This window comes from Rattus norvegicus, chromosome 14 (genome assembly GCF_021556685.1).
Source record: "Rattus norvegicus strain SHRSP/BbbUtx chromosome 14, alternate assembly SHRSP_T2T, whole genome shotgun sequence".
NCBI classification, from domain to species: Eukaryota; Metazoa; Chordata; class Mammalia; order Rodentia; family Muridae; genus Rattus; species Rattus norvegicus.
In genome coordinates, this window is record NC_141547.1 from 12,095,313 (window position 1) to 12,120,522 (window position 25,210).

Sequence of the window (25,210 nt, forward strand, 5' to 3'; positions counted from 1 at the left end):
TGGACTTCCTGAGAAAGGATGCGGTCATGGATTCATACATTTCTAGAACCACAATAGAAAGCTCAGCTATTGTGTTTCTCTTGGCTGAAGAAAGGAAGCATGTGGCCATCACAGCCCAAAGTCGTAGTTTACCAGCTTTCTGTGAAATGGTTTCAGGCAGCTTCTTCACAATGTCATTGGCCATATGGCTTTCCCCAGCCAAACATGACCACCACCATGAGTTACTGAGAAGTTCCAAGAGTCGGGGCCGTAAATCTCGGTGACTGTTATCTACCGTAACTCGTAGCTTGATCCACTTTGATTCCTGCTTTATTTACTCACCAAAGACCAAGGATATCTAAGTTAGTCACAGGGACAACACAAACGTGGTGGAAGCATGAATGATTTTGCAAACAGGAAGCCAAAAAGGTAACCTGAACACAGTGCACAGAGGAGAGGAGCTAGGCTGGATGAACATGATGGAAATGGCCCAAGGGCCCAAAAGCACTCTGACAAGTGTACACACTGGTTCAGGACTGCAGGGAAGCACTTTGTCTCTGAGCTTTGGGTGTATTTTTGCTTGCTTTTGCTTTGTTTTGTTTTGGGTGATATAAAAGGAAAGTTCACCTCAAAGGCTCTCTCCAGCCTTGGGGGGGGGGGGGGCATTTCTGATTATTGTTCTCAGAAATGATGCTTTGAAATTTTTAATTTTCAGGCCTTGGAAGCATACACTACAAAATGTATCACATTTTTATTACCGTAAGCACGAACACAAATGAATGTCTTTGCATTTTGAAGCAATGAAGTGGGATGTCCACAGTCCTCTGGCTGCCATTATATGTTATCCTCACAAGTATGTTTTCTTCAGGGACCTAAAAGACATACTTAGATAAAGAAACAAAGACAACTCCATATGCATCTATCTAGGATTCGTTTACATGGAGAGGCTTTCTTCCAACTTTAAGGTACAAAATAATTGGCTATGGTGATTGGTTAAGACACAGGTTCTCAAAGACTCTAACTCGGACATTATTCAGTAGCCTGCCTGTGATCCCAGCTTTCAGCATGGGGTTTCAGATACTAAGGTCATCCTCCTGGACTCTTACCAACTGTACACACTAGAAAGGTAACCGCATCTTTTCAAAGAACTTCACATGTTTAATTCTTCCGTAAATAATGAGTAGTTCACAGGGCTTTGTATTATTCTTTTTAGAAAGATGTCATTTTCTGCAAACAAGATACTTTGTCCCAAAACTTGGACAGGTTTATAGTAGTTTAAAGGGGAAGGAGGAGGAAGAAGAAAAAAAGGATTGCCACTCAAACACATTGATACTATGAAAAAAATCTTTAAATACATGATGCCCTTTATAACATTTTAAGAATGATTTTGATTAAATATGCAGCATTTAATTAATCCTAGAAAATAAAGATCTGAATGAATTTGATGGCTTACTGTTCTATTTATATATATGGAACCCTTAAAACTTGCCCTAGCAATTCTTGTTGGCCACTTTTTAACAAAAGAAAATCTCACATATTCCAGCTGACTTTGGAACTACAGGCCTCCTTGAACTTCCAATCCTCCAAAGCTTCTCTCTAGCGCTGTTGTCAAAGGTGAGTGCCAGCACACCTGGTTTATGTGGCAATGAGAACCAAGCCTAGGGCTTCATGAATGCTCATCAAACATTCCACCAGTGGATCTCTGTCCCCGGTGCCCACACGGCCCAATTTAGCCATGCTATATTTAAGTAAACAGCATGATTCTTCCTTACACACTGTCCTTAATGACCCCTACAAATGCTCACGAAGTATTACTGGAGATTTTAGCAAATCATCACTTTGCCAGAGAAACAGTGTAATGTTGACATGAGCCAGTTTCATGAACATCGTTTTCAGTGCTGGGTTTTACAATGGTAAATTGGTTTGTGGAGTCATGGCCTGTATTGTCCCAACCTCCTTCACGACACTCACATTTATTTAGCATACTCAATTACATCCACTGCATAAATACGCAGTTCTGTCCATTTAGAAACAACAGAAGTATGGGAAAGAGCATTGAGAGGAACGCCTGAGGTGGGCAGAACTTTGGAATGCAGTGTGCACACTCAGCACACATCTGTGGTTCTGTCACCACAGTTAGCATGTGGCCTTTTGCCCACTCCTTGTGAAGCTTCAGACAACAATCCTGTCTATATTCTCAGAATGCCCTAAACATTTACCATTCTGCTTCAAAAGAAGTCTGGCTCCCTCGCACGTCGCGATGTTAAAAGGCTTCCACTCGCCCTACAGGGGTCATCTGAATGCTCATTATTGCTGGGAAATTTTTACATTCTGACATAGGGTCAGGGTTGTTGCTAGTTTGCTGTGTTTGGATATGATCATTATCCATCCGGTACCATTTGCATAAATGCTGGTGCATGTTTTTATATAAATAACCTTTTTGTACTTTCATGAGTTTTATTCTACTGTTTTCCAATAAGAGACTTGTTGTAAGAATACAAACCACCCTGCACACAAATAAAACCACTAGAGTCATGAAAGGTTTCCTACAGAGGGAAAGGAAACATATAGACACATAAGAAGCTACAAGAACATATTAAGAATGCCTATGAGTAACTAAGTACCAGTAACTATGTACAAAAACGTTCAACCTTTTACACACTTCAGTGGTAGATACTGAGATACTAACAAACATAGGAAAATGTCTGACTTCATTAGTCACAGATGAAGTAAAAATTAAAGCTCAATGTGATGTCACTGTATACACACACCAGAATGGTAGAAATACAAAATACAAAAGCCTTAATACTATGACTGATGCAAGGCAGTCCACTCTCATGAATGGCTATTGTGAATGTGATTTTTTTTTTACTTAAAAAAAACCCACAATGTTTGAAACTTATCCATTAAAGCTGGCTATATTCATACTCATGCAGTAAGTCTATTCCTAGTTATATATGTGCTAGAAATTGGTTCGTAGGCATGTTTATAAAATTATACCCAGAACTATCTTTGCAATACTATTTTACAGCAAAATTATTTATTTATTCTTTAAGACACCAAAAGCTGTCCAAATGTCCACCAACAACGAAACAGATATCTAGTTGTCATGTTTCCCTGGTGGAGTCTTCAGAATTTCATCTTAACCAGATTAAATTAACTACAAGAAAATGCTACAATAGTGTTGATTCTCTCCAATACAACTTTGAATGGAAAAAAATGGACACAAAAAAGTTCACATAGTGTCACATTTATATTAAAGCACACTGAGTAATTTATGCTGCTAACAGAATATTGTACCTGGTGTAGCAGGACAGTAAATCAATATGGTCAGGAGGAAGGATATTCTGAAGGTGCATACATATAGACACAGATATGGATACATATTCATATACATATTTATATGCATATAGATAATACATATACACATATGCATATGATACATGTACACATACAATCACATATACTATCTATTACACTTAAAGTCAACTGTATATGTGTGTATAATTATTAAAGAATGGTATTAGAAATTATTGCGAAACAAAGAAGACACAACGATATAATCATTCTTCCTAATGTACAATCTTACAATAAGATTCAGCGACTTCCCATTAATTCATCTTAGTGGATCAGAAAGAAAGATTACAGGCAATGTCTCCTTGGACTATTAACAGGTATCATTTCAAAAGCATGAGATTTACTCTCTCATCCATCCACTCACACATATGTTCATTTGGTCATTCTCCAACCATCTATTCTGTTAACACCACAAAAGTAATCAAGCTTGGATTCCACCAAAAAGAGTGTCTAGCATATATCTTCAAATAAATCCAAGACAAGACAGAAAAGGTGTCCTAAGAGTTTTGTTGTTCACATTACTTGTTCATGCCATTATAAAAATACAGTATCTGTTGATATGTAGGTATGTAGAGAAGTCAGAAAGATATTTTTACTCCTCTTGTTCTTCAAGGTCTAACTTGAGTATCAACTGTTGGAGGAATTTCCATCTATCCTCTTTACTCAGCATCATACATAGTTTGAGTTTCATATTTAAATGGAAAAATGGGATAATTGGGAGTAGCAAATTTGTGAAAATGTGTACATCTGTATTGGGACTCTAAAAGCTTTATAAATATAAATTTAAAATTCAGAAACCTCAGCTGACTGAGATATTTATCAAATTCTTCAGCTTTGGAGGACAGTGTACTGAGTAGTTAAGAGCACACTCTAGAACTTCTGGTCTACCTGGGATTTCATTTTCCCTCAGTTCTGCAGACCTAAGCATCACAGACTAGGTACTTCCTTTATACAACTCTGTCTTTATGAGGATGGTGAAATCATGGCATCCCTTTTCTAAGAGGATCGCTGCAATGATGAAATGACTAACATTTCACATGCTACATACCTCACTTTTATATTATTATTTCAGAAAGTGTAATCTAATCTATACATGTTACATCTTTATAATTTCAAAGACAGAAGTGTTAATGAGGAGTTCTTCCCTAAAACAGATCTTTCCTCGCCTGATTCACTATCCATCATCATAAAGTTATTTTGTCCTTATATCATGTATATCTATAGAGTTAATTTACTCTAGAAGCTTGAAGGAGAGTGGGTTGTGTTTGGTTTACCTTCTGCAGCTCTTAGTACATTTTCCTCATCTTTGTCCCTATTTACACAAAATGGCTAGCATGATCAAATTTAAGTGTGATAGTGTTTATCGGCCACAGAAGCTAATCAAACCAAGCTAACACTTAGTGATTAATAGTACAGTTCTTTCTTCTTTATCATGATCCCATGGGGTGGCTGGGGTGGTCATCTGTTGGTTATATGGAGGTAAGAGAGTCTGGGATATCTAAAACAACTTTATCCACAGGTTAAGCAAGGTTTATGGTTGTTAGATAAGAATCTCAGTCCTCGAACAGCTGTGCCCCTCCAGCAGCCTAGACCAACTAGATCTTTACATTTTGATGATTGATCCACAAAGCAATTGCCGCCATGCCTTTCAATCTACCATAGATCACCCAAATAACAATTATTTTCATTTCTCACGTACAGTAAAATTGTGTGCCCCTCGATCTCTTGTCCACTGTATCATACAGCTCAAAATGTATAAGCTCCCAATCTCTGCTGGTCCAAACTAAATGTAACTAATTACCTCAGTTCTTTTGACTCATAGATCTGTATACAAAAAGATAAATTATTAAGATACCTAATATGGTGAGGAAAGGGCAGGAGAACTCTATAGGACAAAGCCTTTGAAAAGGAACAACAGGAAACAGTCGTCTTCGTTTATGATGATGCTAAGACAGAACTGAGAGCATTCAGGGATGCCTTGGTTGCACATCGTATGATTACCCATCTGGCTCAGTATATGATGATATCAAGCAACATCCAAAACAGGCAAAAGCCTTCCTTTGATCCTAGTGCAAATGCGGACAGTGTGTGCAGAAACTGTTATATTAAGCATGGGTTCTTCCTCTTCTGGAATGACAGCAGCTGCACACTGCTTCCTGCAGAGATATCCTGAGAGATCAGCTGAGCCTCCTTCCTATTCAGTTCTATAGCATAAGCCTGCCTCCTCAGTTCAGCTGTGAAATAAACTCACTAAGTTTCTGCTGCAATTGTATTGGTGCCCTCCATCAGAGCAAGCACCAATCTCTCGATCCCAGCTTTTCTGTCCATATGTCCATGTGTCTGCCCTTCCTTCATTCCCTCATCACTATGGTCATGCCATTCTTTGAATGAAGAGTGAAGCAAAGGAGCTCCCGTGTTTATTACATGATTTGACCGTCAATCTGCTGATAGAATCACCCACACCTCCCCACAGCTCCAGCAGAACAGCCTTCCCAGAGTTCTCTGCAGTTATTCCTCACACCTGCAGTATCATTCCTGCCAGGACCTTTAATGATACCAATAAAATCTAGCCAGCATTCTCTGCTGGGCCTGATGTGCTCAACCCTGTCAGATGTCTCCTGTAAATAGCCTTGTCTTTTCTCCAGCCCTAACTGACCTCAGCTACCTCGTGACATCTCACAGTTCTTTGCGTTCCTCGTTGCATGGCCTGGCTCTACTTCTATACCCATCAAAGCTAATTCTTCCACATAACTAATGTGGCTTGAATCTCCAGCTTGGAACTTGATGTTAGGAGATCCTATCTCTGGTTGGAAGAAGCTACGATAACATCAGGGTTGTGTCTTTCAACACAACAAAAACTGATCAGACTAACTGTGACATTCTTTTATCCAGTCTCTCCAGCAACCTTGAGTCACTCAGAGTAAAGCTTCAAGGCCCTGCAAAAGCTGACATGGGATCCTTGTCCCTTGGCGTGCTACATGCCCGCCTCTGAGGCTTTATGCTTGCGTTTCCATCTGCCTGGAAGACGACTCCTCCAGGTCCCTATACGATTTGCTTCCCTATCACATCAGGTCATTGTTCATATGTGGTTATGTAATAAAATCTACTTGATCACTTTATTAAAACTGAACCTATTCTTTATAACCAAAAATCATCTATTCCTCATCCCCCATTTTCCTTTTTCTTCCACAGCATGAATAATCACTCAACATAATTTACACCTTATTTCTTGCCTATCTCTTCTTGCCCCACCCCAAACACGAAGGTAACGTTTTTATATTTTTGGTTGTGAGCCTAGCCTTTAACGGCTAAGCCATCTCTCCAGCCCAAAGGTAATGTTTTTAATTGGTTTCATTTTGTGCCGTTGTACCTAAAATTTGGGAAAGTGTTTGTCCTAGAAGAGATTCTCAGTCTTGTGTTGTTATATTTGCTGAAATAAAGTTATTTGTGCCATTATTAAATCACAAACATTAATTATAAATTCATCATAAATGCTAAATCATAAGCAAGACTCTGAGACCCTCTTAAGACACACAGAAAGAGGAAGTAGAGACAGTACAGGAGCAAGACTGAAACGGAGGGAGAACAAGGGTGCATGAGGGAGCTGCACTGTGTCCTCTTTCTCCTCCATGGAAACACAGGAGAGCTTGAGGAAAGGAACGACCAACACACAGACCAGATCCTCACTGCCACTGCAAAAGTAGGACAAAGGAATCACCAGGACCACATTGGAATGCAGAACCGACAGCTAAAGCTGGAATAAACTACCTAACTTCTCTAGCCAGGCTTTGCTCGTCACAACGAATAAAATCTTGAAAACTTACCTCTCCTTCCTTTAGTTAAAAAAAAAAAATTCAGTGTACTTTGCTCAGGTGGATCGAGTCACCCCATGAGACGGTGAGTCTATATTTACAAATGTTAAACACACGGGACAATGGCGGAGAGATGACCTCCAAGAATGGGACTAGCAGAGCTACAAAGGCACACTATGCCAAAGAAGTCTCCAGCAAAACCCCTGCCAAGAAAAGTTGAGGCAGAGCCATCCTTAGCTTCAGGGTTAGCGACTCTTCATCTGCTATGCAATTAGGATGATTGGTTTTAAAATCTGTTATGTATTTAGAATGTGCCATGCCCTTCCTGTTGAGTTGGAATTCAACTCCAGTCATTTACCCTATTTAATTAATTTTATTTTATTTTGCATATTTGGAATTAGTGATTCAGTAATGTCATATGCAAATATATGCAAAGCAGCACACAAATTGGTACTGAAAGCCAAAAACCAGTTTGTTTCCTTTTTTTTTTTCTTAAAAAAAAAGGAACTCGCATCATTGGAAAACAGGTCATGATCATTGGCCTACTGGGACTGAGTTGCTCGAAAGAGTCTTCACAATTTAGTAGTTGCTTATAGATCCACACGAAGTGAATAAACCTGGCAGCTGGAGGTGTAGTTCAGTTGATGGACCCCAGGAATAAAGACCCTAGTTTAATCTCCAGTAACACATAAACCAGGCTTGGAGGTACATGTCTGTAATCACAGCACTCAGGAGATGAAGACAGGAGGGTCACAAGTTCCAGATCATCCTCAGTTACACAGGGAGTTCAAGTCCAGCCTGGGATATATGCGACAATCTCAAAAGAAAGGAAGACAGGCTGGGAAGATTCCTCAGTGGTTTGAGTTCTTGCCATGCAAGTGTAAGGATTGGGATGCAGATCTCTAGAAGTTATACAAATTCAAGGTGGGTACTCGTGGCCTCTCTGTCATTCCAGCCTCAAAAAAAAAAAAAAAAAAAAAAAAAAAAAAAAAAAAAAGGAAACAGGGGATCCTGAGAGCAAGCTGTCTCACAAGTCTAGGCAGATCCATGATCTCTGACCTTGAGTGGAAAACCCTGCTGTGATGAGAGCTAGATGAGCAATAAAGGACGATGATTCCTGACATCAACCTCAGGACTCTACATGCAATTACACACCACAGCATGAGCACACACACACACACACACACACACACACACACACACACACACACACCACACAAATAGAAGAAAGAAAGCCTAATACTATACCTAATACTGAGAAACCCATAAAGCTGCTGGTGTTGGTGTTGTGACCTAATTCTCCTTAGAGGACAAATATTTCTGTATCCCTACACGCTTATCTGAAGGAGTGGGGTACAGGTGGATGTACAAAAGGGACAAGAAATGGAGTGACCATTGTCTCTCAAGCTCAGCATGACACACAGATGCCAAGCCACCAGGTCTACCTCTCCCTGGCAAGAAGGAACAATAAACATCAACTACAACTGAGTAAGGTCTAGTGATAGCTCATGCCAGGGGACCTCAGTGCCCTACACTGAGGAGAGGTCTCATCCCACAGCTGCATTTACAGTAACTATGGAAATCCACCACTCTCTGGGGATGGTCATGGATCTGTAACGCTGCATTATCTTTACGGGTGGTGCTATTACTTTTTAGTATATTTTAGTAAGTAAGTTATTCTCTGAAAGTTCAAATTAGTTCAAAGGTTTGATAAGACATACTCCAAACACTCAGTTAAAGTAAAAGATGTAAAAGGAAAGTAATATGGGCATTTATCTAATAAATTCTGGAAAGTTTTTTAATGTGTCGTAGACAAGGGTTGCAATCAGCTTTAAGGAAGAGTGGCATCAAATATGCTTTTGAAAAAATTAAATTACAAGAAATAGACTTCACATAGCACTTCATAGTATCTCTCATCAAATCCTAAGGACTATATTAAAACATCTGTTTTTTAAATATCTTGCTGACAGTAGAATGCTATAACCCCAGGGAGTCTCCTAATTTTGCATAAAATTTACATGCTCATAAATAAATTAACATGGGGGACGAAGGATATCATTTGCAAACAATGCAGGTATTTTCAACATATTCTTTTAATAACTAGCTTAGGGCAGAGAACAATACTTTAAAAAATAAATTTCCTTTTCATGAGCATACAAATTATTTATAAGAATTTCTACTGCTCAATTTTCTCTAACTTATGCTCAAATTTCCAAAGGTAGTTTAGCTGCTTCAAAACTCACTGACAGATGCATTCCACTTGTATAACAATGATATTTAACGTACGTCATATATGGTAGGCTCTAACATTGTCTAGCAAGCATATACAACCTGGATATGAGACACAGAGGGAAATATGGACCCCTATCTTCTTTTACAGTGACTCAAAAACAACTTTATATACACGTAACCTTGGCAATTCACATAACTCATTTAAATACCAACATCATGCATCCTGCATTTACTTAACTGTGCACCCTTAATACTGAAGTGGAAAATAAATCTTCTCCAATGTTTATCTTGTTCACACACATACCTAGAAAACAGTGCAGCAGGATAGAAAAACCCCTCCATACAGATAATTGTCAAATCTGACTTCAATTGTCTGCACTGTTTATTGTTTTATTAATGTAATATATTTGTTACATTGCTATGGAAAAATCATTATTCTAAAAACAGTTAAGCACCCATATCTTGAGTTCCACTGACTCTTACTGTCATGTTCTAGGCATGATCTAAAAAAAGCTTTGGTCACTATTGTTTTAAGAAAAACAAAAGGCATCTGTCCAAATTATGTCAGGTCCCTGGGTGATGCACAAATTTATACAATTGGAGAAGTGTCTTTTATTTATATTTTCAAATATAATTATTTGAACAAACTATGGTGGGTAATCTTAACATGTGAGACCATCATTACCTGATAAAGGAGACCTCTACCTGGTATTAGTGTAGATATAAGATTTCCAGAAATCATAATGTTCTTTATATTATATTCAAAGTTCTATTTAAACAAATTTCTTTTTTTAAAGATTTATTTATTATTTTATGTATATGCATACACTGTAGCTATCTTCAGACACACCAGAAGAGGGCATTAGCCCCATTACAGATGGCTGTGAGCCACCATGTGGTTGCTGGGAATTGAACTCAGGACCTCTGGAAGAGCAGTCAGTGCTCTTAACCTCTGAGCCATCTCTCCAGCCCCTTAAACAAATTTCTATGAATATTGAAAGGAAATGGGGCTCATAGATTTTGACATCTTCCCAAGCAATAATACACACACACACACACACACACACACGCACACACACACATGTGTACACACATACACAGTCATACACATTCACACACACACATACTCACATACTCACACATTCACACATACATATACACACAGTCACACACAGTCACACACTAACACACACATGCACACAGAGGCACAAACTTATACACTCACACACACACATATACACACACACAAACACACACTATCATACACTCAGTCACATGCATTCACACATACAGTCACATACTCACACAGTCACACACATTCACACACACATACTCACATACACCGTCACACACATTCACACACATACATACTCATATATTCACACATTCACACATACATACACACACACAGTCACAGTCACACACATACACATATACACATATACATAGTCACACACATTTATACACTAACACACATAAGCACACAGGTACACATATTCATATACTCACACACACACACGAACACACACACATATGCACACTCACACATATATACACTCTATCACATACATGCACACTCACTCATACACATACTCTCACACACACTCACACATACACACAGTCACTCACACTAACACACACATGCACACACTAATACACACATGCACACACTAACACACACATGCACATACATATACTCCCTCACACACAAGCATACTCTCTCACAGAAAACCTCACTCATTCTCTCTCTCTCCCTCTCTCTCTCTCTCTCTCTCTCTCTCTCTCACACACATACAAAATCACACATGCACACACTAACACACATATGCACATACATATACTCCCTCACACACAAGCATACTCTCTCACAGAAAAACTCACTCATTCTCTCTCTCTCTCTCTCTCTCTCTCTCTCTCTCTCTCACACACACACACACACACACACAAACAAAATCACACAAACACACACTCACACTCAAGCTCACACTCAAGACCCAGTGCTTTGGTGTAAACGAAGTCCTCGAGAACAAATTTGGTGAGAGTTTAGCAAGAAAGATTGTGAGCACCTCTTGGCTGAGAAGGGTTTAACAAAGCAGATTGCAGAATGACTACAAGGGGTTGGAGGTAGGGTGGGGGGAGAAATGAAACAGTTGGTTTTTGGCCATATCGGCAATTGTATTGGCTTCAAACTTTAACTCAAATGAGAGAGATGAAACATAAATTCACTGAGTGAAGTGCCTTCCCCCAAATGGCTCTTCATCTATGACCTTTTATACTTGACTTGTTTTTGTAATTACCTTTCTAACATGGTCTTTACAGTTACTCAGAACATCAGCTGAACCAATAACAGGACTGGGATTCCCAAAAGACAGAGCCCAGGCCAATAATACCACCTCTATTACGTAGTATTCAGCAGAATACTTTCCTAATGAGAGAGAGAGAGAGAGAGAGAGAGAGAGAGAGAGAGAGAGAGAGAGAGAGATGCTTATAACATTATTTGAATGGAAAGGTCCTCAAAGGATGAAGAATTGAATGCAAAGGCTATGTGAGCATGAACCCTTTGCCCTGTCAGTTTTGGTCACAAGATACCGTTCAGATTAGCAGAGCCAGCACAATAACTGAGATCTGCGGTAATGGACTCACTAAGTTATAAGTCCATTCTGAAGTGCCTGGCACCTTACAGGACTGGCAATCCTACACGGTAGACCACAGTAGATTTCGTAGATGTAAGACTCCTTGGTCAGAGACAAAGAACAGTCTAAGAGCCTGAGGGTCCACCTTCTGTGTTTTCCTGAGAGACCTGCTATGGCTGTGGAATGCCTTCCAGAGAGGAACCCAGAAACTGCAGAAATGGCACCAAGCAGACATTCCCATTGTTCTGGGGAAGGTTCTGACCTCCCTAGGACATTAACAACAAAATCTTAAAGGGACAGCACAGGACCGAAGCAGAAGGTTGGCCCACTCACAGCAAGTGCTGAGTCCTGAGAGCACCTAGGAAAGTGTCTCTCAACTCCCTTCCCAGAAATTCATTAAAAACTTATTTCTAAAAGTCACAGCCGCCATCTAATCCCAAGTGAGAATTAAAGGGAAGAAGAGGAGAAAGTGGAACACAGGGGTGGGGGTAGAGGGTGGAGGAGGCATGAAAATCTTCTAGCCTTGGTTTTCAAGGGGAATTTGCCACTGTAACACGCACAGGTCTTTTAGAAGAACGAGACATTGTAACAGCTATTGGCTTCTATCCTGCCTGTTATGGGGAACAAGTACTCCAGCTCTGAATTTGCCAAATTAGTAGTGCTTCATTCTGTCTATGTGACGCTTGCTAGGCAAGTGTGTTATGCTATCATAACAACTGAGGCACAGAGAGGGTGAGCAGCGGCCTTATGGCCACACAGCTTATATCTGAGTGATTTAATTACAAGGTGGCACCATTAGTAGTAGAAATGTATAGTTTGCTACATGGTTTGAAATATACGCTATCTAAGTGTTAACAGGGGTATATTCTTAAACACCTCTAAGAATACCTGCACCAGACATAACTGGGTGCTGTGTGCATACGGTAATGAATTGGGAGCAATTATTCTACAACAGCTCCTTCCTACAGCACAAAGTACTCAAAAGGCAGATCCTTAAACTGCTACCCTGGTAAATAGTTCTTAACTAGTAAGAATACTAAGCATATTGTTTAAACTCTGCCACAACTTGCAAAGCGGATTATTGATCCAAATACGTGTTATTTTTAGGAGCTGCTCTAAGATACTCTAATTATAGAGACTTCCTCAATAACGGAATGGACACTGTGCTGCAAAACCCAAATCGGTGTACAACTGAGACCATTTCTTTTTATCATTTAAATATGGGATGCTGGTGATCTGGTGCAAGAAAGATTTTTCAAGTGGGTACATTCAAAGCACGCAGAAAATAGCTGCTAAAGGGGGGATGCAGATAAAAGCTCTCTAAGGGGTGGGGTGTTTTCATGTGTATCTGAGGCACTGCCTGTCACAGGGTGCCACAGCCATGATTTTCATTTTAATGCGTATCGTGGTAGCAGATTGTCAAAGGGGTTAAGGATGATGTCAGCCATGCCTCTTTTCAGCTCTCAAGAGTGTGGCAAAATGTATTATTTGGCATAGTCATGACACAGATCTGCATGTGTACGTCTTCAATAATTCATGTTGCAGCTTGTCTCACTGTGGGGACAGATGTCAGTGAAACCAGTGACAGCCGATCATGCTGATCCCACACGGAGTCACGTGGGGCCGACCCCACAGCGACGCTGAGCCTGCTGGATACTTGCTCTGCTCCACTGGAGCTGAGAAAATGCAGTGCAGCGAGTTTGGGTCTAGGGATCCGTGTAGCATTACATGAGGAGCACAAGCTGACACATATCCCTGTGTTCAGTTTCCCAAGAGACTGCACCACATATACCTGGGGATTGATGTGTGTGTGTGTGTGTGTATGTGTGTGTGTGTGTCTGTGTGTGTGTACACATGTATGTGTATATACATATACCCGGGGATTGGTGTGTGTGTGTGTGTGTACACATGTATGTGTGTATATATACATGTATATACACAGAGTGTGAAGAAATCTCCAATTTCAAGGCCAGCCTGGTCTACAAAGCAAGTTCTGACCAGATAAATCCCATGCCAGCTAGGACAGGGAGACACTGTCTCTGGAAACACACGCACACGCACACACACACACGATTTCCCTAACAAGATCAATTATTTGAGATAATGCACAGAAGTATGTCTCCTACAAGTGATTCTAGAATACCAATCTTGACCAACCTGTCCACTGCTTCGTGGTCATGATATGTGACAAACGTGACATATTGAGAAGATTACAACAGCCATGTTGACCTCAACAACTTATCTCTATTTCTCATCAAGACTAGTGTTTTCTTTGAATATTAAACATTGATAAAAATGATTGTTTTGAATACTGTAAGAACAGTACAAACACTTGTTATGTATTACTTAAAATATGGACTGTAGAGTGCAAGACAGGGAGACTTTCCTTCTACCCAGATTTCTGAGGCCCATAGGCACCCATCTCTCACTAATGTGTCAAGGTAAGGGGGCCAGGATGAGAAAATGTAGTCGAAGGTATACAAGTCCAGTTTCTACCTCAAAGTACTCATTATCTATTTCCACATAAAGAAATTCAAAGCTGGCAGTCCCTAAATCCTTAAAAGTCCTTAAATATTAAATGCTATTTAATATTTCTAACCCCCCTGGTGAACTCTGATTATTCCCTTCTTAAACCTGTATTACCTCTTACAACTAAAACACTATGTGTATTGTGTATGTGTGTAAATCATATATCACATATATGTATATATATATATATGCAAGAAAAATAATTAACACCGATGTCTTTTTGTAATTACATGACATTTTCTTTTGACATTGCTGACTTGCCTTTAGATCTAGGCTTTACAAACAAAAACAAAAAGCAGGGTCTCAATCTGTAGCCTTGGGTGCCATCGTCTGCTTCCTGAGTGCTGGGACTTAAGGCCTGCACCACCATTCCTGAGGTGGGACATAAGGCATTTTAGATTCCCTTTGAGTCGTTTCATTTTTCTTGTTGATGTTATTGTTTTGCAGGGTAAGTTCCTGGCTTATTTCGAAGAGATCCCGCATCTGTTTAGACTTTCCAGTCTAAATCCAATACCTGTAGCAAAGGAGCCTGTTGGTGTGGGAGTGGTGGCTTACACCTGTAGTCTTAGCACGTAGGGAGTGGAGGTGGGAGCATTGCTGCACTGTCAATGCCAGCCTGGGCCTGCATGGAAAGCCTGTGAGTTCTGAACCAGTCTAGCCTCCTGGCTGAAAAATGAGACTCCGTTTTTTAAAAGAGAAAATGGTATTGGTTTTTCTTCAACAGAGGACTGGGTTGTTTCTGAGAAAGACTCTGACTAAGCAAAGGAGTTTGATCAATGCCGCCATGCAAACTGTTGCCCAACCCTGGGTACCTTTTCCTTTTTCCCATTGGAGGTACATTTACATAAACATTTCTAATCACAGCTCTGTAAAGAGACGGTGTAATAATTCATGACTTTTAGGTAATATGTCACATGAATCTTAACATATGGCATTGCACTCCACAATGGCATTCTTGGCTTCCAAAGGGACCTGGAAAGCGTCCAGGGAGATGAGAATAAGCCAAACTTGATAGAAAACCGTATCGATGCTAATCCAGGTTTACACCTCTCATTCAGACTCAGAACTCTCTAGCAGATGGTTCAGTGTTGAAGCACTAATGTTAGCAAAATGTCAAAACTATTTTGCTAGACTCCCCAATTGTTCATACAGAATATTTTTCAGTTCTGGATATCGAAACTGCATTAATGACTCACAGCATCCAGGTCTCTCTTTATCACAAGCGCAGGGTTTTGGTTTCAATTTCCAAAGACAATCTGGCTTTGCTCTCTTGGAGTATAGCCAATCAGCTTTTACAAAAGAAAATAAAATTCTAGGAATTTATGCCATGATTCTTCAGTCAACGAGGACCCATTCGAATAAGACAAAAGAACGCAAGAACCATTTGGCAGATTGCATTGTTAGTGGCTTGTTGTACCAATTTAATGATCGAAACAAATGTCATAAGATAGAATCCCTTCTCAAAGCTTTCAATCCTGAAATTCACAAAGAAAGAAAAAATAGGAAGAGCAGAGTCTACGACTGCCGGAGTCTGGAGGCAGATAGATGTGCAAGGAGCCTGAGCGGGCGCCAGTTCTCAGTTAACATGTGCATACACAGTGACTAGGCCAGGGAAAGGAACAATTTACAGGCTCTTCCAGTGGGAGATAACATGTCTTCAGTGTGTTATAGAAGGTTATGATTACATTGTAACACAATACGATCAATCTGCTTCTAGATGAAGATTACCTAAGCATCATCACCTGGCATTTATTCATATCTCTTCTACGTTAATGTGTATTTTTCTAATATCTAAAATATTTTAGGAGATAAGAATTAAGAGCCTTGTCTTGTCAGCATCTAATCACAGTTACCCCGAGGTTTGTATTCGGTCCCACCATAGCTACTTCACAGGTGGATTTGCTGACCCCAGAGTCATCCCTTTCCTTTAACACCACTCCTCCTTTACTGATGTTTTCCTTGTAAAGTCTAGCCACGCTATATTCCCAACACTTTGAAACAGTTAGCTGTGTCTATGATAGCATGAGAAGGCCTACAAACGACACGAATATGTACAAATAGTATGTGTTAATCAAAAACTGTTAAATGCTTAGAGGAGAAAATGTCAACTACCACCATTTTATCATTACAGGCTGTATACATTCATCAAATTGTACTGTACCTCAAAATTTATGTAATTAGAACTTTAGAAGGACAAAAAGCCATAAAAATAGGGAGTTATATTCATGTAACATTCTATACCTTCAAGACATCTTGAGGTAAGTCTGTAGAATACAAATATTACCCACTAGAACCATGTTTCCCTGTACAAATATCTTCAGCCCCTGTGACCTTACAGTCAATACTAACAGATACAGCAGTGAGGCTTTTTAACGCACAAGGTAAACTATGTAGGTGACCCCGTCCTGTAAGCCCATTCGCATCATCTGTCTTCTTCTCTAGTGATTTATATTCCAAGAAATTGGGTCATTGATAGAAACGCCCACATGTTGCACTTAAGGACTACAGAAGATCAAAACCAAATATGGTCACTAAACTTACCTCAAGAATTTGAGCATTGAAAAGAGACATCGTGTCCTTATTATATCAAACTACCCAAACCTGAATTGGAACAGTAGACCTGCACAGCCTCTCAGTTCCATGGCACTTCCTAAGGTTTGATAAGCAGACTAGAAACATTCTTCCAACTGTGTGATTTTGAAGCAAATGACTACTTAACAATTTCCTTCATTTCCAACTCCCAATTTACTCATCTGGGTCCCATGATTAATCAGTTTTATTTTCATATTTGTTCATTATCGATGGCACTGCTGAAGACTGTCCGTATTTCTTTAATGTTGTGACAGGAATTCTTTGCTGAAGCTTTTTTAAAAAAAACAAACAAGAATGAAACAAGCTCAGAGAATAACTCTGTATTCCATTTTGTACATCTAAAATATGTTACAAAACAGCTTTCAGTTTAAAAAATTTTGACAGTGTATATTAAATTTTTCAACTAACAGATGCACGTACATAAAATTATATGATTGGAATTCAGTGTCAAAGGCTTTAGTCTTTTAATCTGGGCAAACTGACAGGATTGGTTTATAATATTGCCCTTGAAATATCACCATTTACTAGTGAGAGAGAAAGACTTCTATGAAAGGATAATACAACTGTTTGTGAAGCTTTAAATGTAGTTTATGTGCTTTAAGAAGAGAATTAACTGGGTAATTTTTAAAATAAAAAGTACTCTTTAAAAAAAATAAAGTCATGAGATCAGTGCATGTCATTTAAGTGTGGAAAGAAACCATCATTTGCCATAATGCTGTCCCTCAGAGTTCTTTTGATATAAAAATCTCAACTTTGGTCTCTGCAGTCATAACAATTACTCAATGCTGGCATCTGTCGGAAGTATCTATGAGCTTTATTTCATGGAACCGATGTGTGATTTCAGCAAAAACAACCCAACAGGGAATTGATTCTAAATTGTGACATCTAGTTCAGCAGGGTCCTTCAGCATCCTACTCAAAATGGCATTCCGGATGTGAAGCAGCCGCACTGAAAACACTAGTTCCCAGACATTTTTCAATAAATGTGTGTTCATTCACACTCTGGAGCAAGCTCACTAGTGCATGGTGGACCACTCACAAACTGTTAGCTAACTGGTGACAACACTTTCTACAGCAACAACTGTCCCAGGAAAGGGGACAATTCAGAGCACGGCCACTATTACACCTGTGGTTTTGAGAATTAACAATCTGTTGGAAAGCATGAGGCTTCAAAAAGAGGCAACTGATGTTTTTCCCTAATTCATTTTATTTTCTTGTATTCCAAATAACTATAAGATTTAAGGAGAATAAATTTCTACTCGACAAAAGTGCTTATAATTAGAAGAAGAACAAGAAGAAGGAGAAGGAGGAAGAAGAATAAGAAGAAGGAGAAGGAGATGGAGGAGGAAGAGGAGGAAGAGGAGGAAGAGGAGAAGGAGGAGAAGGAGAAGGAGAAGGAGAAGGAGAAGGAGAAGGAGAAGGAGAAGGAGAAGAAGAAGAAAAGGGTATAAAAGACCAACAGTTCAACATTCACATTATCTGCACTGTCTTCAGATAAGGGACTGGGACAGAGCAACTATAAATGCTCACTTTCTCTTCATTGAGTAGTGAGCCATTCCACAATCAGGATTCGAAGATGAGTATTGGTCATTTTTCCACTAAAAGATGAGGGGTGAGGCTCTCTCGTTAACGATGGCTTTGCCATAGACAGTTTATTCTAGTCAAGGTGCTTTGAATATTCAGTAGGGCTCCAGGCTAGCAGTTCTGTGGTTAGTTTCCTTGTCTTCTATGAAGCCCTTGACAAAGGTCACAAACAATCTGCTCATTCTTCTCATTAAAATCAAGACGGAAAGCATTGATGGAAAGTCTGCCCAGCAGCTAACTTCATCATCTGTAGCAGTTCCAACATATGCTTGTAAGATAATGAAAAATACAGCACTGAACACAGCGGCAGACTGAATCTTGTTTCAGGGTAAATACAGTAAGTCATTTTTCCCTCCTCATTTCCTCAGAACCTGTTTAGCATCAGACTGTTAATATCATCACCGATACATGACAAGAACGTTGCATAATATACTGCGTTTCACACCAGCCCCTGCATAAAAGTGAGCAACGGAAAACTATGAACATTAATCCAGTGCTCAACATAATGAAGTGCTCCCAGCCAGCCCTCCTCAAAAGCCTTCCACTTGTATGCTATTGTAGGAACAAATGGTTTTATAAATCTGACATGCTTTTCTGTTCCCGGTTAATGTTATGAAAACCTTCATTTTTCTGCGCAGCTGTCTATTTTGAAAAATTTTAAGGATCTATTCTGCAAGCAATTGGAAAATCTCCCTTGCAATTTTTATGATGTCATAATTTCTAAAAAAAAAGCAAGTTTTTACTATAAAAATGAATTTTTGTCAATCCCGTTAATCTTCAAATAGCAGGAAAATAGACATAATAATTTCGAGCAACCGACATCCTGCGACAGCAAGTTACTGCTTTGGAAAATTACAGCTGTTTGGAGACAATTTATGATGTGTATTTTAATTTCATAATAATTTTTCACTTTCCAGTAATAAAAATATCTAGCCATTAATTTGAAAGACAAATCAAGTTGGTTAACAACAACTGGATATGCATTTGTACCAAGGAGCATCTCTCCAGAATTTTTTTTTCTATAGTAGCACTTAAGAAATCCTAAAACCATATCATATTGAAATGAAGATACTGTTATTTAAGAATAAAGCCATTCATTTATGAAGATGAATATTCAAAGGCTGGCATTTCAAGGTACGTCCCTCCGGGTAGTGACATTGGTGAGCTCTGTGTGTTCCTGCCTTGGTGTCATCGGCGTCTCTTCCCCCAGCCCCACACCCTCAGTGTGGCATGCTGTCCCTGCTGTGTGTCTCGGGCTATTGGCAACACACCAGAAGACAGTCTTGACTGAAAGACAGTCTTCACCAGAGACAGTCTTCACCGGAAGACAGTCTTGACGTCCTCTTCTACCAGGTTCCACCTGTGTTTCTGCCTCATTCGGAAGTGAAATCAGGGAAAGCATCTCCCCTCTCCCGGCTCTAGGGCTCTCGTTGACAGAAGCAGTAAATGGCTCAGCTGCAGCCATTACCTCAGGATCTAATTAAAACGGGGCCTTGCAGATGCTGTGATGATTTTTTTTTTTTTTTTGATGCTTAATGATACAAGCGATGGCATGGAACACATATGCTCACTTCTATTCCTCAACGAAGACCGCGGAGGGCCCGGATGTTCTCTTTCTAGCAGTGTTTACAGATGAATGTTTTCAGAAGAAGTAACAAGGAGAAACAGCAGTTAGCCATGTGTCTGCCTAAGATGTAAGGTCTTCTTTTTAATTTAATTTTTTACATTTTTAGACGTTTTTGTTTTCTTTTATGTGCATTCGTGTAAGCTACGTGAACGCCTGGTGCCCTCAGAGGTCAGGAAAGGGGGTCAGATCTCCCAGAAACTGGAGTTGTGGATGGTTGTGAGTCACTGGGAGCTGAACCTGGTCCTCCAGAAGTGTAACAAGTACCCAGAACCACGGACTCATCTCTCCAGACTCTGTCCTCCTTTTAAAGCTTGAAAACCAGTCATGTGGATCCAGCCAGCCCCAAACCATTCTGGATTATACTTGGCGTTTTGCAAAGAATACTTCCTAAGTTTTTAGTTTGCATCTGAGGTAGATGTATAAGACACATTGAAACTAAAATTCGTAACAAATTCCTGTTAATCCATCCTTCAATGTAAGAAAAACTTCACAAACAGGGCTGACACCTCTTGCTTTTTAAAGTGTTTTTACCGCACTATTTCAAGATGCTCATTATCCGTCTGACTGTCCCTGAGTCACAGGTTATCTGGAAGCATGTTATATGATTTCTGGAAAGTTGGTCATTTGCTGTTCTCTTATGTAATTGAGTATTTCGATTGCATTATACTTAAAGAATATAGCAGTTTCAACTTCAATCCACTTGACTTTCTTGACCCACTTCATGGTGTTCAAGATGATCTGTTTTGGCAGTTATATCTTGTGTTTCTCTGCCATTTAATGTACAAGCTGTATAAACTGACTTAGGCAATGTTGGCTTTCCATATTTTTTTATTGTTTTCCTAACTTTATTATTGTATCAGGGGGTGAGGCGTTGAAATGATTAAAGGTTTGTCAGTTACCTCTTTATGCGGTCTGCTCCATGTGTTTCCAATGTGTATTATTAGGCATATAAAATAAAACCTTCAGAACTGATCTCGCTTCTGGGATGATTTCTTTTTTTCTCTAATATTAAGTTTTGGTTTAGAGTTGGGAATAATGAGGCATGCCTGTAATTCCAGATGCAGGAGACTCAGGCAGGAAACTGTCCATGAGTTCAGGGACTCTGGACTGTATAATGAGACACTCTATTTAAAAATCAGAAGTATAGGCCAGGAGCAGGAAACTAAGAGGTCATGTCTAAACTTCAAACGGGAAGTAGGGAGAAACTTCAAGTGGAGGGAGGCTGGAAACTGTCAATACCCGTGATGCATTTCCTCTAGCAGGGTGGTACTTCTCCACAGCCTCCCCAGACAGTGCCTCCACTGAGGTCAAATGTTCAAGTGCATAAACCAGGGAGGGGCATTTCTCACTCAAAATACTGCTCAGGAATAATTCATTTAAAAAACATGATCACATCACAGGCAGAACTCCGGAACAATACCCAGGATTTCCACCTCTTAGCGTAGCATCCTGAGCTGTGAGTGGGGCAGCTCAGTATGACGCTGCTGATTCATCTCCATTGTGGCATTGCCATGCAGCAGAAAAGATTTTGGGAAATCAGCAAGATCTCTATAGACAATTTAATCATGGAGAATAATACTCTCAGCCTGATGTAATCAGAGGGACTGTAAGAGATTTAGAAAAGATTCAAAACTAGTATCTGTAACTTTTTTCTAATAAGTGTTTGAGGCAGTTTTCCTCTTAACTAGCTCCTAAATACTTGAGACTGGACTATTCTATTTATTTACCAACTTTAAGGGCACAACAACTGAGCAGTAGCACTCTATTCTAATCCACTAAACTGATCTGGCTTTCTCCCAGTCAAACATCCCAGTGATAGCTGCATTTTAGTATGGATCTGGTTCTCTGGCCTCCAGGTGCTTTCCCTTGGTCTCTCTTGGGCTCTCTCACCATGGCTAATCCCCACTTCTTTCTCCTGCCCCTCCCCTGGCTGGGAGGTAATTCTGCTCTGTTCTCTCCCCTGTTCAGCCATTGACCAATCAAGGAATAATTGGGGATCAATGTTTATACCACATTGAGACAAGAGATTCTCAGAATAAGGACTCAAACAGATATGAAGGCACAGAAACCAGCATTTGACTAATGCAAAGATAATCTTTACACAGTGTACAATGACATTATGATTACAGGTGTCTCTGCTAACTTCCAGTAAACAGACTTCCATATTGTGAAATGGTTCACATCATTTCAGAGAATAATGAGTAACTCCAAAAGGGCTTTAAAAAAAAAAAAAACTCCTCCTTTCATAGGTATGATGGTTGGTGTTATCAACCTGAGAAGATCACCTGGGAGATGAGCCTGTGGGAGATTATTTTGATTACCTTACTTCAGGCAGAAAGATCCAGCCACTATGGGTAGGTAGACTATAAGTGGAGAAAGGGAGCTAACTAACAAGCAGCATGAATTCGTGCATGCTAAGCTTCATGATTCTTAACGCCATGTGACCAACCACTTCGAGCTCTTGATATTTTGACTTCCTGCCATAACAGACTCTGTCAGTGAACAGAGAGCCAAGATAAACCCCATTTTCCCTTAAGCTTCTTTTGTTAGAGTATTTTATCATGGCAGCAAGAAAAGAATTGAGGCAGTATACTACAAAAAGGTGAAAGCCTTAGGCTTACATCTGCAAAAAAAAAAAAAAAAAAAAGATTTCTAGCAACTCAAATATAAAGTTAGGAGGAGCCCTAGCCTAATACGAGATGAAAACTCTCATTGGAACCTGCACCTGTGCTTTGTACAACCGTCAAGAAAGCAGCCCACCTAACCATGAGGCATCCACACTGCTGAATGACAGTATTATAAGGTTAAAAATCTTGTGCTGCTTTAAGTTTCTAAGTTTGCTATGGCAACACAAAATTGAGGCAATGTGTAATGTTTTTTTTTAAAAATTAGAGATAAACCAAACATCTGGAGGGAAATATTACATTTAAGGCAAACAATGACTTAGCATGCCTAAACAGTGCTAAAATGAAATACTTTATGAGTGTGTACACTGACATACAGAGAGCTCCAAGATAGATAGATAGATAGATAGATAGATAGATAGATAGATAGATAAACAGATACACACACATACATAGATGATACATACATACATAGATAGGAAGGTAGAAAATAAATAGGTAACTATGTAGATAGATAATATATATAGATATAGATAATAGATACATAGACAGATACATAGGTGATAGATAGATAGATAGATAGATAGATAGATAGATAGATAGATATTGAAGACCAGATATGATGGCACATACCTCTAACCCAGCACTTGGAGGGCAGAGGCAAGAAGAGCTCTGTGATTTTAAGACCAGTCTTTTCTACACAATGAGTTCCAGGACAATGACAGGTAAATAGAAAAATCTTGTTTTTTTAAACAAAGGAATAAAATTGGAGAAAAAGAGCTGGTGATGTAGGTGAGTTGTCAGATCACAGATTGTAGCATGCACAAAGCCCTGAGTTTGATCTTCATCATTGCAGAAATTGGACTACCTGCAAAGAGAGGCCTGTGCAGTTCTGGAACCCCAGAACTCAAGAGGTAGAGGCAAGAGGATCAGGAGTTCAAGGTCATCATTGTCAGCCTAACATTTGCATGAAACATACATGAAACCTGCCTCTAAAAGACAAAGAAAACCCTAAACAAGGAAATACATACCAAAAATTTAAAAACTAAAATCCTGTTGAAAAAGTACAAATCATCAAATATATAAGTATATAATTATGTTTATATGATTACTAAAATGAGAAATGTGTATAATGTTTAATTTAAGGATGAATATAAATGAGAGCTAGACTTTCAGAGGGGCAGACACGCCTGGGAAACCAGAGGAGACTACTCTCTGCCCACATTTCTGACTCTAGAGGAAAACACCTAGTGCCATCTGGGCCCCCTGTGCCCAGGGACCTAGGAGAAGTAGGGACAGGGCCTTCTGGTACCTACCCACAGGGACAGCTGAAAGCCAGTGGACAGGAACAACTACACGTCTGAGAGCAGAACACTCTGTTCCCATAACTGGCTGAAATAAAACAGGAAAACAGGTCTATAGCACTCCTGACACACAGGCCTATAGGAAGCTCAAGCCACTGTCAGAAATAGCAAAACAATAGTAAAACCAGAGACAACCTGATGGCCAGAGGCAAGAGCAGGAACCAAAGCAACAGAAACCAAGACTACATGACATCATCAGAGCCCAATTCTCCCACCAAAGCAAACACTGAATATCCAAATACACCAGAAAAGCAAGATCTACATATAAAATCACATTTGATCATGATGATGGAGGACTTCAAGAAAGACATAAAGAACTCCCTTAGAGAAATGCAGGAAAACACAAGTAAACAAGTAGAAGCCCTTAGAGAGGAAACACAAAAATCCCTGAAAGAATTACAGGAAAACACAATCAAAAAGGTGAAGGAATTGAAAATGGAAATAGAAACAATAAAGCACAAAGGGAGACAACCCTGGATATCGAAAACCAAAGGAAGAAACAAGGAGTCGTAGATACAAGCATCACCAACAGAATACAAGAGATAGAAGAGAGAATCTCAGGAACAGAAGATTCCATAGAAATCATCGACACAACTGTCAACGATAATGGAAAATGGAAAAAGCTACTGGCACAAAACATACAGGAAATCCAGGAAACAATGAAGATCAAACCTAAGCATAATAGGTATAGAAGAGAGGGAAGACTCCCAACTCAAAGGACCAAAAATTTCTTCAACAAAATCATAGAAGAAAACTTCCCTAACCTAAAGAAAGAGATGCCCATAAACATAAAAGAAGCCTACAGAACTCCAAATAGATTGGACCAAAAAGGAAACTCCTCCCATCACATAATAGTCAAAACACCAAATGCACAAAAC

At 39.5% G+C, this 25,210-nt stretch overlaps 1 long non-coding RNA gene across 2 annotated transcripts in view; it reads right to left on the reverse strand.

Annotated features, from left to right (window-relative positions):
* The window catches only part of LOC102554702 (uncharacterized), a 237,821-nt gene that overhangs the window by 151,372 nt on the left and 61,239 nt on the right, over nucleotides 1-25,210 (reverse strand). The gene's annotated exons all lie outside the window — the stretch shown is intronic.